Genomic DNA, 13,726 nt, shown 5'->3' with positions numbered 1-13,726 from the left:
TCTATTTCTGTAAGACAGCAGTGAATTACAGGAATCGGTGGACAGCAAAGTGAAAATCTTGGGCCATTCACTACCGAACCAAAAGCAGTGGTGTGTGTGTGTGTGTGTGTGTGTGTCTCTATGTGTGAGACTGTGTGAGTGTGTGTGTATATTTGGAGGGGTTGGCATTGTCGCGATATTTCCTGAGGCACTGGGGAGGACGAGATTCTATTTACTGTAGCAGCCATGCAGGGAATTTGGCAGCTTTAGCTGAAGCAGTTAGACTAAAACGGGCTGTGTTTGAGCACACACACACACACACTCTCTCTCACACACACACACACACACTTTCTCTCTCTCTCTCTCACACACACACACACTCTCTCTCCTTCTCTCTCTCACACACACACACACACTCTCTCTCTCACACACACACACACACACTCTCTCTCTCTTTCTCTCTCTCTCTCTCTCACACGTAAACACACACACTCTCTTTTTCTCTCTCTCTCTCTCTCTCTCACACACACACACACACACACACACACACACACACTGTCTCTCATGCTCTGAACAGGGTCCAACACAGCCATGCCATGCTGACCCCATGTTGACATGTCGCTGGTCGAATACCGGCCGGCTGTCCGACAGCACAGCAGGGCCGGCTCCTTCAGACTTCACAACAGAGAGAGACGATGAGAGAGCTCTAGCTGGAGAGAAGTGAGGGATTGATCCAGAAAACGAAAGAGGGAGACAAAGAACGAAGGAAAGGGAGGGCTTGGTGAGATGGGCTCAACTGGTGAAGGGGTTTGTCCCGCAAGCGAAAATATTTTCTCTGCGAATGGCCTCAATCAGAACCACAGGGTGACCAAACTTGGAGCAAAGGAAAAAGAGAGAGAGAGAGAGAGAAAGAGAGAAAGACAAGCAAAAGGGAAGCGCAGTAATCTTTCCCTTTGTGGTTAATTTAGGAGAGAAAATAAGGTGCTCAAGTCCAGTCCTGCTCCACCTTTTAGATGGTGCTTTGATGAAGTGTTCTACTTACTTACTTACTCACTCACATACTTCCTTGTGTCCTAGTGAAGACAGTCCTGCTAATGTCTCTAACTGCCCCCTTGATTAGGAGATAATTACATCGTGGTTCTGCTGTGAGCTCATGGGTAATGACTCATAGGCTAAACTAATGCCTCATGTAATTTAATATAGCATCCCCCGGGTTAAATGCTACACGACTAATTAAAGTTAATTTATGCTGTTCATGTGCAGCAGTTGATCCTCACTTTCAAATGTATGGTACTTTTATTTTATTTCTTTGTTTACACTCAGATGCATGTTTGTAATGTTTTCACTGTGCAGAGTCAGGTTTGAGAAGCAGCGTCTTGCCTTGTATGCGATCAGGTGTGTGTGTGTGCACTACGTGCTGCTGCGTTGAGGGAGTGTGAGCCCTGGAGCCCGTGTGAGCTCGGGGTCGCGAGGCGTCTGGAGGGGAGCATTGGGTTCTTCCAGGCAGGCCCGTTTGGCCTCCAAGCTCCCTGCTCAGAGCAGCTGATCTCATCTCAGCCCCACTCTTCTCCTTTCAGCTCTCCCTACCACTGCGCTCTACTGGCTACTCCATACTCCATTCTCCACTCTGTTTTTGGTCCAACTCAGAATCAACATGATACAGTTTAGCAAAGATGCACCTCATCTACCGTGTACTTCATATATCCATATATTAAGACCATTTTACACTCTGATTCTTGTGATGTCAGTGCTTGTTTTTTCTCTGATTCCTGGTCACCAGTGTTCAGCCTGATTAATGTTAATATCTCTCAACACATTTCCGTTTTCTTCTGTGTTTGCTTGTTTTTGTACGTGTAACGGTAACCTGTGGATTGTGGGGAGACGAGAGCGCACCCTAAGCCCTTTGTGAGATGATAAAGGTGGTTGAGCATCGCTAGACCAGTGCTCAGTCTTAGCGATCAGTGAGGAGTGTTGCACATAGTTCTCATTTACTGTTGAAAAAAAAAAAAGGTTGACAAATTTATGAAAGCTTGTGTTTTTTAAAAATAAAATGATTATTTTTTATAACTGTATCTGATGCTTTAAATAAATGTTGCTTTTTGAAATTTATGGTCAGATTGCTGAAAGAGGATTTTTGAACAGCTTTTTTTCTCCTTCTTTTTGTTTTGCAAATGCTGTTATGTGTCCAATGGGTCGATGATGTCATTAAAAAAAAAGAAAATGGAAAAAAATGTCTTGGTCCTTCTCTGTCAGTCAACATTTCAAATGTAGACATCAAATGGGAATTGAGTTGTTATTGGAAAAGGAAAAGATCAAAAGTTTATAAACCTTCTCTTAAAATCGCCCACTTGAAACGCTCTGTATAATGCAGTAGTAATGCGAATCGAAGCAAAGGAAATGGTTTAATTAGACCCTGGGATGTGCTGGCGTGTTTCCCCATCCCTCAGTGTCCAGACCTGTTCTGGCTCATCAACGCTTCCCACTCCAGGGCTCGATTTTATCTCGCTCATGATCTGAGCCTTTTACCGAAGTCGGGCACTCTCCTGCTTTCCCATGGGGCCCCAAAGCTTGCAATCTCTTTCCCTCCCCCTCTCTGTCTCTCTTTCTCTCTCCCCCTCTCTCTCTCACACACACACACAGACACACTGAGGGCAAAATCCTGGTCCCAGGACCAGCCAGACCCAACGGATGGACCTGGCTGGACACAGAGGCTAGCGCGTCCCAGCAGCGCTGCCAAAAATAGCCGCCAGCTGAATATCTTTGCCTGCTCATCAAATTCTCCCTCCCCAGTCCCCACACAGGGAGCGGGCCGCACACACCACATCACCCCACACTGCCCTGTCCAGCGCTGACCACCAGCCATAAGGCCCTTTAGCATACCATGCCTGGTCCTATCTAGACCTCACCAAAAACAGACAGTTAAGGCCATTTTGGAGCCGAGCAATGTGCTGCATTACTCATTCATCCATCACTGTACTTGCCCCTCCCTTAAGGTAAACGCTTCAGACTCATAGATGACATATGAAATGAAATACTTACATTTACATGCCCTAAAGCTGCATGGAATTACTCTGAGCGTGAAACCATAAATTCACCAAAGTGATTGGTATGTCTTTGAAAGAGAGAAAGGGAGAGAGTGGTGTAAGCTTTCCAAGTCAAGTAAATTTGAGTGGCCTAAATTCAGACTGTATGTGTTGAAATATAAGCTTAGCAAAAGCTCCTTTAGTTGCCCACATAACTGTAAATGGATGTTAATACCAATATTGAACAGACAAAAGAACAGCTCTTAAATTAAAGGCTGATTTGATTTAAAAAAAAAAAATCAGCTCAATAAAAGGTGAGCTTAAGACTACCAGAATTGTGAAAACAGTCAGCGGAATAAGAGTGTGTACTATATATAGGCTGCGTCTTGAGGATATTATCTCTTCGTACAGCATTCTTATAGCCTCTTAACCTGCACAGTGAGTCAGGGCTTGGTGACAGGTTAGCATTATGCTAACATTACAACCTAAATACCCATACCCACATAGAATACATATCCATGCACTTCCATATGCACCAACATGCACACTATACACATTCTTTACATTATACGTTGTTTAATGTTATGATGATGTAATTAAAATAGCAAGGAAAGGAATAAATGTGGTAAACAAGGGTTTGTGTGACTTTATTGCTGCTTGCCTTGAAAACACAAACAAGATGCTGTCTAGTTCCTTTGTAGGCTCTTGTAGGAAAACATCAAGAACAACAACAACAACAACAATCACAAAACTGAGGTATAGAGCAAGCAGCAGTGAAATGCCACGAGGAAGCTTTAGGCTCTTCCTGTTCTGGTTAGTTAAGTCACCCAACTCAGTGAGCTGTGTACTGCCATGTGTGTGACCTGACATTTTTCCAGAACACTGCCTACTGTAGCTTCTGTGCTATGTGACATTAGGTGTTAGGGCATCCAGACATTTCTGGTTGGGTTGTGTCTACACACAATGTGAAAATACATGCGCACACATGTACAGTTGTACACTTACACAACACACAAAGGCACCTCAGCTTGATACCCAAGAGGAGAGGTGGCAGAGGTTTGGTCTTTGATACTGTTTCCCCTGTTAACAACTGAGAGGGGGGCCACGAATTTAGGGTTGTCTCCTCATGGCCTGCTGGTTAGCGCTTCGGACTTGTAACCGGAGGGTTGCCGGTTCGAACACCGACCAGTAGGAACGGCTGAAGTGCCCTTGAGCAAGGCACCTAACCCCTCACTGCTCCCCGAGCGTCGATGTAGCAGGCAGCTCACTGCGTCGGGATTAGTGTGTGCTTCACCTCACTGTGTGTACACTGTGTGCTGAGTGTGTTTCACTAATTCACAGATTGGGATAAATGCAGAGACCAAATTTCCCTCACGGGATCAAAAGGTATACTTATCCCTATATATATATATAGCTTCCATTACAGTGTAATTACCCTAGAGTAGCACAATGCGACAAAGAGTGACACATAAACCCAGGGTTAGAGTAATGATACTGTATCTTGAGTAGGGTTACTGTCATCCCATCAAAGATGGCTGAAATGGAAAGACACAGCCATGATCAGTTGCCTAGATCCATTCCAGCTCAGAGACAGGCCTATTTGGGGTCCTAGAGTCCCCTTTCTTCAGAGGTGGCTTCTGCTGAGCGTATATATTCCTAATCAAACCCTAGTTCCCTTGCTTTGATGGGAGCGCCAGCAGCACGTCACGAAGTGGCCAAATCCGCATCTGCTCAACGTGGCTACATATGGACATTTACGAGCCTCCCTTTCCTGCGGGCTTTGGCCTGCTTTGTAGGCCCGCAGTGGAGACAAGGCCTGGGGGAGAGAGAGAGACGGGTCAAGATGCAGGCACATTGTTTATCGCCCTGGCCAGACACGCTGCAAACATTGGCAGAGAGGAGAGGGGGAGCATTGGGGTGGGGGGTTAGGGGGGGTGGTTAATGTCTGAGCTTCGTGCTAATTGGCTGAGCGGTGAGAAAGAGGGAAACCTCCACTGTGCAGGGATCAAATGAGATGGAGATAGGTGTGGTGGTGACGGGTGTCCCTCGGAGCCTGACGGTGCCGCCTGCCGCCTGACTCCGGTTGATGTGTTTACCAAACCAGGAAGGGGGATTGGAGTGCTGGCGCAATGGCTACTATGTGGAATTCCACTCTCTAACTCACATTTGCCTCTTTTACTCTCTCTCTCTCTCCCTCTCTTTCGTCCTCTGTTCTTTCACTCCTTTCTCGCTTTCTCTTTCACTCTCTCTCGCTCCCTCTGGTTTTCTGTCCATGAGGAGTTTTTTCCAGTCATTTTTATGGAGTGTGTGGCGGAGACTGCTGGAGCTCACTGCTGGAGACACAATGCTGCTGGAGCTGTGTTGCCATTCACTCCCATCTCTCTGCTCTCTCTCTCCTTCCTACTCTCTCTCTCTCTCTCTCTCTCCTTCTCTCTCTCTCTCTGTCTGCTCTCCCTCCTTCTCGGTGTCGATGAGAACACAGGGATTCCCTCCAAGCTGATGTGATTCAACAGCCGGCGGGATGCCACCATTTTGACTCACGACGTGGCACGGTGCCTGCGAGAGCCTGGCCTCGTAAAGTCCGAGCAACGCCGTCCTCTGTGGCTTCCCTGAAGCAAACACGAAGACACAAACCCAAGGCAGGACAAGGGCTATCTGAAGGGGGAGAGATGGGGTCCAGATTGATAGGGGAGTCGTGGGGTGGGCTGTCGGATTTGGAGATGGAAAGGTGTAGGGGTAACGTGACAGACTACCAGAGAGTGTGATAATCTACCTCTAGAGTCTAGACCCTGAAGGAGAGGCAGCAGCAATGTAGAAATGGAAGGGAGAAAGGGGTTCTAGAGTCCAGACAGGAGATATACATAATATATTTATGTATTATGTGGGTAATCCAGTATATGTCTGTGGATTCAGCGTCCAGGGGTTGAAGGTGACTTTGCTAGCCTGTAAGTGAATTCCAGAGGGATGAAAGTGTGTGAGCAGCTCTAGAGTTTCTATCAGCCATGACACCCAGGCGAGGGAGGACTTTCTGGCTCACCTCAGTGGAAGTCCGCTCAAAGCTGCTGACTAGAGCTGGCATATTATTCCATGTTGCCCAGAGCAGCCAAACTTCAAGTGCTCTGTCCATGCCAGCAAGGGTTGACTTAAAATCCTAATTTAGCTTGCCAAATGTCTTCACAGAATTGTTTGCCACAAATGTGATTATGTAATTCAATGCCAGTGTCTTAGTGGGATTTGTGTAATCAGTCAAACACTAAACAAAATTGAGTTACATTTCCAAAGAAAATACAGTGATTAAAGACATATTTGTATTCCAGCACTGTCAAGGCAAGCCTGCTCCACAGCCAAGTTTCCATCAGCCTGAAAACACAAAAGATATGGAAATAATGCAGCTGTGCTTCCAGGGCAGCATGGCAAGAATGAAAATGAGAAGAGCTGTAGTTTGCTAACCGACTTTTAATAGATCAGGTGCTGTGGAGGGAAACTGTGAATGGAACATGTCTGTGCCTCCTGTGGCTTCTCTCCTCTGTAAACAAAGCAAGCCTTCAGTGAAGAGCATCCAAACTTTTACACTCAAATACTGTACGGTCATTTCCACCAATTTCCCATTTCTTCAACAATGGGGTTAATACATAGGGGTGGTGTATAAAATACTGTCCTGTGGTATATACTGTACATGGCATGCTAATACACAAGAAATGACTGTACATTTACAACCACATTGGCATGTGTTGATTCTTTGGGCCACTCTTAGAGTAACTACACTGTACCATATGATTAGAATTTCAATTCAGATTAGACTTTATAAGGCAACCCTTATAAGGTTTATTAGGTATAACAATACCATCATCGTACATTGATAATTGGTGCTACACTTAGTGGTATAGTACCAGAATTACAACAACTGTAATAAACAAACAGATTGTCCTTTTTGTAAATAAATATCTTAACTATTGGAAAGTGCAGTCGCTCTGTAACACTGTGTTCTGAGAAGCAGGCAGCGCACATGAAGTAAACAGAGGATGGATCCTTGTGTGGTGTTGGGAGGGTGTGAGATATCCTGATTTTCAGAAGGCTTTTGTGTTTGTGGGCGAGGCGTGTGTGTCTCTAGCAGATAAAGTGTAAGACGAGACCACACAGCAGGTTTTCCCTCTAACCCACACACCGCCCTCCCCTGGGTCAGCTACTGTTGCTAACCACAACCACGCCTCCTCCACTCCGCTGGGGCCTGCTCTTCCTCCCTCCACCCACACCACACAGCTCAGACTTGCAGTCTGGGTGTTACCTGATCAGAGAGAAACAGAGGGAGAGAGGGAGAGAGAGAGAGAGAGCAGTGAGGGAGAGTTCAGTGGAGTTTATCAACTTTTATTCTTGACGAGTCTGCACACATGGTTTTGGAAATCCTGCATACTGTAAATACTCCTGCCGGTGAAATGTATTTCAATGCAGTTTCCCAGCTTCACAGTAAAATTCAGTACAGATGCAGTAAATAAAGAAGAAAGAAGTAGAAGTGAGAAGTTGTTTGTGTGTGTGTGTGTGTGTGTGTGTGTGTGTGTGTGTGTGTGTGTGTGTGTGTGTGTGTGTGCGTCTCTCTCTCTCTCTCTCTCTCTCTCTCTCTCTCTGTGTGTGTGTGAATTTATTTCCTGCTCAGCTGTCTGGCCCAGTGTAACGCTTTGACAAGACTGAAGAGGAGAGATGGTGATCCTCCAGTCTGAAGGATTTGCATTAGTGTCAGCAGGGCTGTCTAAAGGAACAGGGCAACAGTCTTAATCACCTTCTAGTATGAGCAAGAGGAGAAAGGAGAGGTAGAGACAGACAGAGGAAGAAGATATGGAGAGAGTGAGAGAAAGAGGTAGGAGCGGAGAAAGGAGGAAGAAATTCAGTCTATGCAACATGAGAAAGAGACAGTGAGTGAGTGAGAGAAAGAGAGAAGAGAGAGACCACAAACAGTCAGACAGCACACAGCCTTACCAGCGGATGCCTTGGCATCTGGGCCAGCAGCGAGCCAGCGCCAACCCGGGAACCGCTGCTCACCTGTAGAGGACGGGAGGACGAGTTGAAATGGAGTGGGGTTTCAGCATTAGCCAAATATATTATGACAAAAGTGTTTATTATGTGAGGCAAATGCTTGCTTTAGATATATGTTTATGACATTTTAAATGCTGTGTGTCATTTTGCTTGAGATTTTTGGCATTTTGCATTTTGTGTGTGCAATAGTGGGTTTTGCATATAGAGTTTTGAAAAATAGACACAGAGTTTTGAAAATGTGTGTTACAGTTGTAAAAAACTGTAATACACATGTGGGTCCGTCTAGCAATGAAAATAAAGTTGCAAGTCATTTCCCCATCCAGTAGCACAAGAACAGCACAGCATCTTGAGCTTCTGTGAGGGAAAGCTCTGACTGAGTGAGTGTGAGGGTGAGTGAGAGGGTGAGTGTGAGAGTGAGTTTGAGTGAGAGGGTGAGAGTGAGTGAGAGGGTGAGTGTGAGAGTGAGAGAGGGTGAGTGAGAGGGTGAGAGTGAGTGTGAGGGTGAGTGTGAGGGTGAGTGTGAGAGTGAGTGTGAGTGAGAGGGTGAGAGAGAGGGTGAGTGTGAGAGTGAGTGTGAGGGTGAGAGAGGGTGACTGAGAGGGTGAGGGTGAGTGAGAGGGTGAGGGTGAGGGCCGGCCATGTGGCTCAGGCTGCCCGGTACCGGGCGTGCCTCCAGGTCCCTCACTGTTTACTGTAGGCGTATGTGAGGGCAGCTATTAGCTCCAGCACCTGAATCTCAACACATCATTAGCACTCGCTCAAACAGTTGTTTGGGCGATTCACTCAGCAGCCTGCCAACTTGCACACACACACACACACACACACACACACACACACACACACACACAGATACACACACACACACACACACACACACACAAACACACACACACACACACATTATGGGTGTGGGCTGTTGACACACTGACTCATCATGACAATCAGCATATTGTAAACAGACAGACACACAAACAAATACTGACACACATCTCCACTCATGCCATTCATACATAGACACGCTATCACCCAGTGAGACACACTTTCATGTTTGTGGACACAACGAAAGCAGTTGTTGAGTGCACACCCTACTACAGATCCACACCTGTAGAGACGCCCTTTCTGAAAATAAGAGCAGATGGTGTACACACACACACACACACACACACGTACACACATATGCAAAGGTATAGTAGTTAGTACAAGCCCCTTGGCCAGAGACAGATGGATAAACACAATAAACAATGACTAAAAGTTGTAATATGACAGTGGAGTTTTGTCACAGCATTTATGTCTTCCGCAACCTGACCTTTTGAGTGAATTTGCTTATTTGTGTGTGTGTGTTTATGTGTGTGCATGTGTGTGTGTTTTGTCCTGCCCATGTTTGTGTAATTACAGTACAGGCGTACCTATGTGTATGTCTGTCTGTCTGTGTGTGTGTATGCCTGTGTGTTTCTCTGTAAACCTAAGTGTGTGTAGGGTTTTCTATGTCTGGTGGAGTTATTTATAGTTGACACAGCCACAAGAAAAGGGTAATTAAGTCTCTGGCAATACATGTTATGTCTATATAAGCAAGTGAAGTCTGTTTACTTCAGTGAGAGTATAGTGTACCCATATGAGGGCTACTGTCGTGTGTGTGTGTGTGTGTGTGTGTGTGTGTGTGTTTGTGTACGCGGTTGTGTGTTTGTGTGCACATGCATATATGTGTATGTCTGTGTGTGTTTGCATGTGTGTCCGTATCTATTTGTGTGTCTGTTAATGTTTCATTTGTAATGTGTGTGTGTGTCTGTACACCATCTGCTCTTATTCCTAGAAAGGCCGTCTCCACAGTTCCCAGGACCATGACGACCAGACCAAGACCAGGCTTGGCCCTCCGAGCTGAAGGCCTTTCCACCTCATAATGTTCTCATAGTAATGGGCTCAGGCCCAGATAAGGAGGGCAGAGTAAGCCGCCTCAATCCCCGCCGCCACCGCCTCCTCCTCTGCCCGCCTACGGCCCTGCAGGTGGGGGATGCATGGAGGAGGGACAGTGCCCCCTGGAGGCTGATGGCACACAGACACGCCCTGTCTGCTCTTCTAGTGTTCTACTACACACTTGAGGCAGGTGGTTCGTATCATTTGTCTTTTTGTCCTTCCTCCCTCCCTTCTTTCCTTCCTTCCTCTTTTCCTAACCCTTCCTTCCTCTTTTCCTAACCCTTCCTTCCTCCCTCCCTTCTTTCCTTCCTTCCTCTTTTCCTAACCCTTCCTTCCTCTTTTCCTAACCCCTCCTTTTAATTCATTTTGTGAAGGAAATGAAGAAGGAACGATAGGAGGATGGAGGAATGAAGGAGAGATAGATATGCGAGACTCATGCTGACTCCTGCGTCACTTATAAGAGACGTCAATTACTGTTGATGCGGTGCATCACCTCTTAAGCTAGAATAAACAGACACGCAAATTGCAGAGAATATGAACTTATAGCAAAGCCTAAAAATGTCACATGAACATGGACTCTTCCCACTTATTGACCCTGATAATGAGGTAATGTTTGGTCGTTCTTGAGACATGAATGAATAGCCTACTTATTATACAATGTGTGAACAAAACAAGCATTAACTTTTTAAAGAAAAAGTTTGCATGGTAGTTCATGATAATTTCAGCATATAAAGGACTTTTCTTGGTCTATCCACTAATTTATTGTCGCTGATAAATCCCTACAAACTTGTTAGACACCTAAAGTTGATAGACATTGAAGGGAACTTTTCACCTTGACAGCTTGGACCAATGATCACACACAATCAATTCCGAATGAAAACGCTTCCGCGTAGGATACTCTTGCAATTAGATAAATGAGATGTCCTCGATGATGTCGAGCTTTGAACGATTCCAGGGCACGAGCTGGAGGACCGAGGTGAGAGCCCGTATGCAAATAGAGCTTTGATAAGAACCCAATGTCACCATTTTTGTGGTTGTCCGCCATTGTAACATCCTTGCTGCCACAGCAAGAAGAAAAGTCAACCAAAACTGTACAGTCAGTGTCTGCTTGGCACCAATCAGAGGCCACATGTACCATTTTGCGCGTTTATGACTTCATCACATATAAGTTTTAAATACATACAGAAACACCCATCCCTGATGCACAAACCCAGCTGAACTTTCGCAACCTTCCTCTCTCCTTACCTGACCTGACCCACACTTCCTTTTCATGTAGAGCCTTTGGTCCTGACTTGGCCACAGATTCTGCCCTGATCCCCACGTATTCATGCCAGATCTGGCCCTGATCCCCACCGTATTCATGCCAAATCTGGCCAGATACTGCATGGGATGAATATGGGGTGGTGTGATCTTGCAATGGGGATAATTCAAGTAAATTTACATTCATGCAAATTTAACAGAAGAGCGACTTGGAATTTTTCCTTTTTTTAGAATTATTTGTGACTTTTCTGCAGGAAATAAAAGAAGACAACAATTTTAACCACAATATTTTTGGCAACTCACATCAACAATCACTAGCCACCCTGTTAATATGCTGATGGGTCGGGTGGAGCCCTGTAACACATTTCACACGTCACAGACCCCTCATGTCTCTGAACCCACATTTGCCATGTCACATCCCATACTGCACCCATCCAGACCATGTGTGGGGGAATTTCCTCAGGGCCCATATTTCCCAGTTGTGAGCAGGAAGTTGCAACGCCCCAGTAATTCCAAATTGACAGCTCTTTGAATCCCAAGTACCCTGAGTTCAAGTTTCCAAGATGGTTACGCTCCATTAACAGTAAATGGGAGCCGTACAAAGGCACTGTTTATTTGCAGTTCTGTCCTATTGTGTCTCATAATTAAATCTGTCATTGAAACAATAGTGTCCCATCACTACCTGTAGCTATTGCTACAATGTTTGTGTAAAATACTGTTTAATGCATCGTTATTGTAGTAGTATTGCTATATTTGGTAACAATCACTAAAAGACAATAGTTAACAAATGGTAGCATCTTTGGTTCTTCTTCTCTTTTTTACTGTCTATGGTTCTTCGACTTCTTACAACTGGAACGGATCCAATTCAGTTCTTATTTGAGTCTGAAGCAATAACAGCAGATGGTTCGAGAGAGAGAGAAACACACACGGAGACACACACACAAACACACACACACACAAACACATACACACACACACACAATCACCACCACCAGATCTGAATCCTAGACAGTCTAAACTCACTTAACTGTAATCTCAGCCATTGACTTTGTACTGGCAAGACGACCTCCCCTGACACCGTATCTGAACCGTTTATCCATTACAGTCGAACAACTGCTCCTCATCTCTGACAAAAATGTTTTTATTAAATCTGTCGGTCACTCTGTTTCGGGAAGGCTCCAAAGCCTGATTCAGACTTTCCCCACAAACGCGTCCAGCTCTTGGCAGATAAACAGCGCCTGCGGGGCTTTGAGAGGGAGAGATGCTATCGGACGCGATATGTTACGAACGGCTGACCGCCCTCGTGCCTCTGCGCCAGCAACTCGACCGCGTTCGCTTTCCTGCCCTCGCTCTGGTGACATCACTGAAGAGGTGGCTTTGTGTGGGAGCCTGGCCGATTGCGGCGGGAAATACCTGTGTGCAGTGGTGTGAGAAAGCCCCTCAGCCCGCCTGCCTGCCAGGGGCCTCTTGATTAAGAGCTCAGCCTCCAAACACCCCCACCACCCTGACCCCAAAACTGCCCTTGTGTGACCCGATTAGAGAAATTCCTAGTGTTCCTAGTGGGTTTTCACCAGACTCAGGAAATACTGCGCTTTTCTTTTTGCCTGTTATGTGTGTGTGCCTCCATGTATGTGTCAGCATACATAACATATGTTGCTCTCTCTATCTCTCTCTGTATATGTGCGAGAGAACCACAATAACCAACGTGCATTACGACAGAAGAACAGTATCCTTAAAACAGTAATGTTTAACAGTCTACAGCCGAGATTGTTGGATTAAGGGTTTTCATTAACCTCCCCTGAAAATAGCCTCTAAATTTTATTGCAGGAATAAACAACTTAACAAGACTGAAGCCCGTTCCAGGCCATTCTGTATTCAAGCCATCTCTCCCTTTGAAAACACAATTCTATACTTCTGTGGAGATCACTGCGTGACTGCCTAAAGGAAGCTGAACCGTCTGGGGCCTGGCACCCAGAAAAAGGAACCACTGGCCTAACAAGACCCAGATGATAAAACGGAGCAGGTAATTTCAGGCCAGTTAGTGCCATAGACCGAAAGGGAAAAAGGGCTCTCTGGTTGCAGATAAAACAAAGGGTGCTTTTTCCATGTTCCCTGCGCTTCAAAAACAGGGTACCATATCATGGCTAGACATAAGGAGTCCAAGGATCAAACTGTTCTCCATTGTATCTAAAGGGGAGTTGAAAAGGGTGAACACTGTCAGATAAGTGTCTTATACTCATCATTCAGAGAGTTGGCAAGAGGCTGTGCTTGACTAGAAACAGCTGTCGCCATTAGTTTGTGCAATAATAGAGTTATTGTTCACTTATTGTCCTTGTACATCAAGGAATTAATAATCCAGAAAATACAAAGATCCTCTATTATTTGGCCGCATTTGACTCAAGCACATTTAGGAAACTGCCATGATATATAGGCTGCATAGAAATACACTTTACAAGGTGGTCTACAAGGTAATATGGTGAGATCACTGTAACACAGGAAGTGCATCCTGTGTGGCTCAGTGATGT

Source organism: Alosa alosa, chromosome 13 (assembly GCF_017589495.1).
Source record: "Alosa alosa isolate M-15738 ecotype Scorff River chromosome 13, AALO_Geno_1.1, whole genome shotgun sequence".
NCBI classification, from domain to species: domain Eukaryota; kingdom Metazoa; phylum Chordata; class Actinopteri; order Clupeiformes; family Clupeidae; genus Alosa; species Alosa alosa.
The sequence above is the reverse complement of the archived record's forward strand: the minus strand, read 5'-3'. Positions refer to the sequence as shown.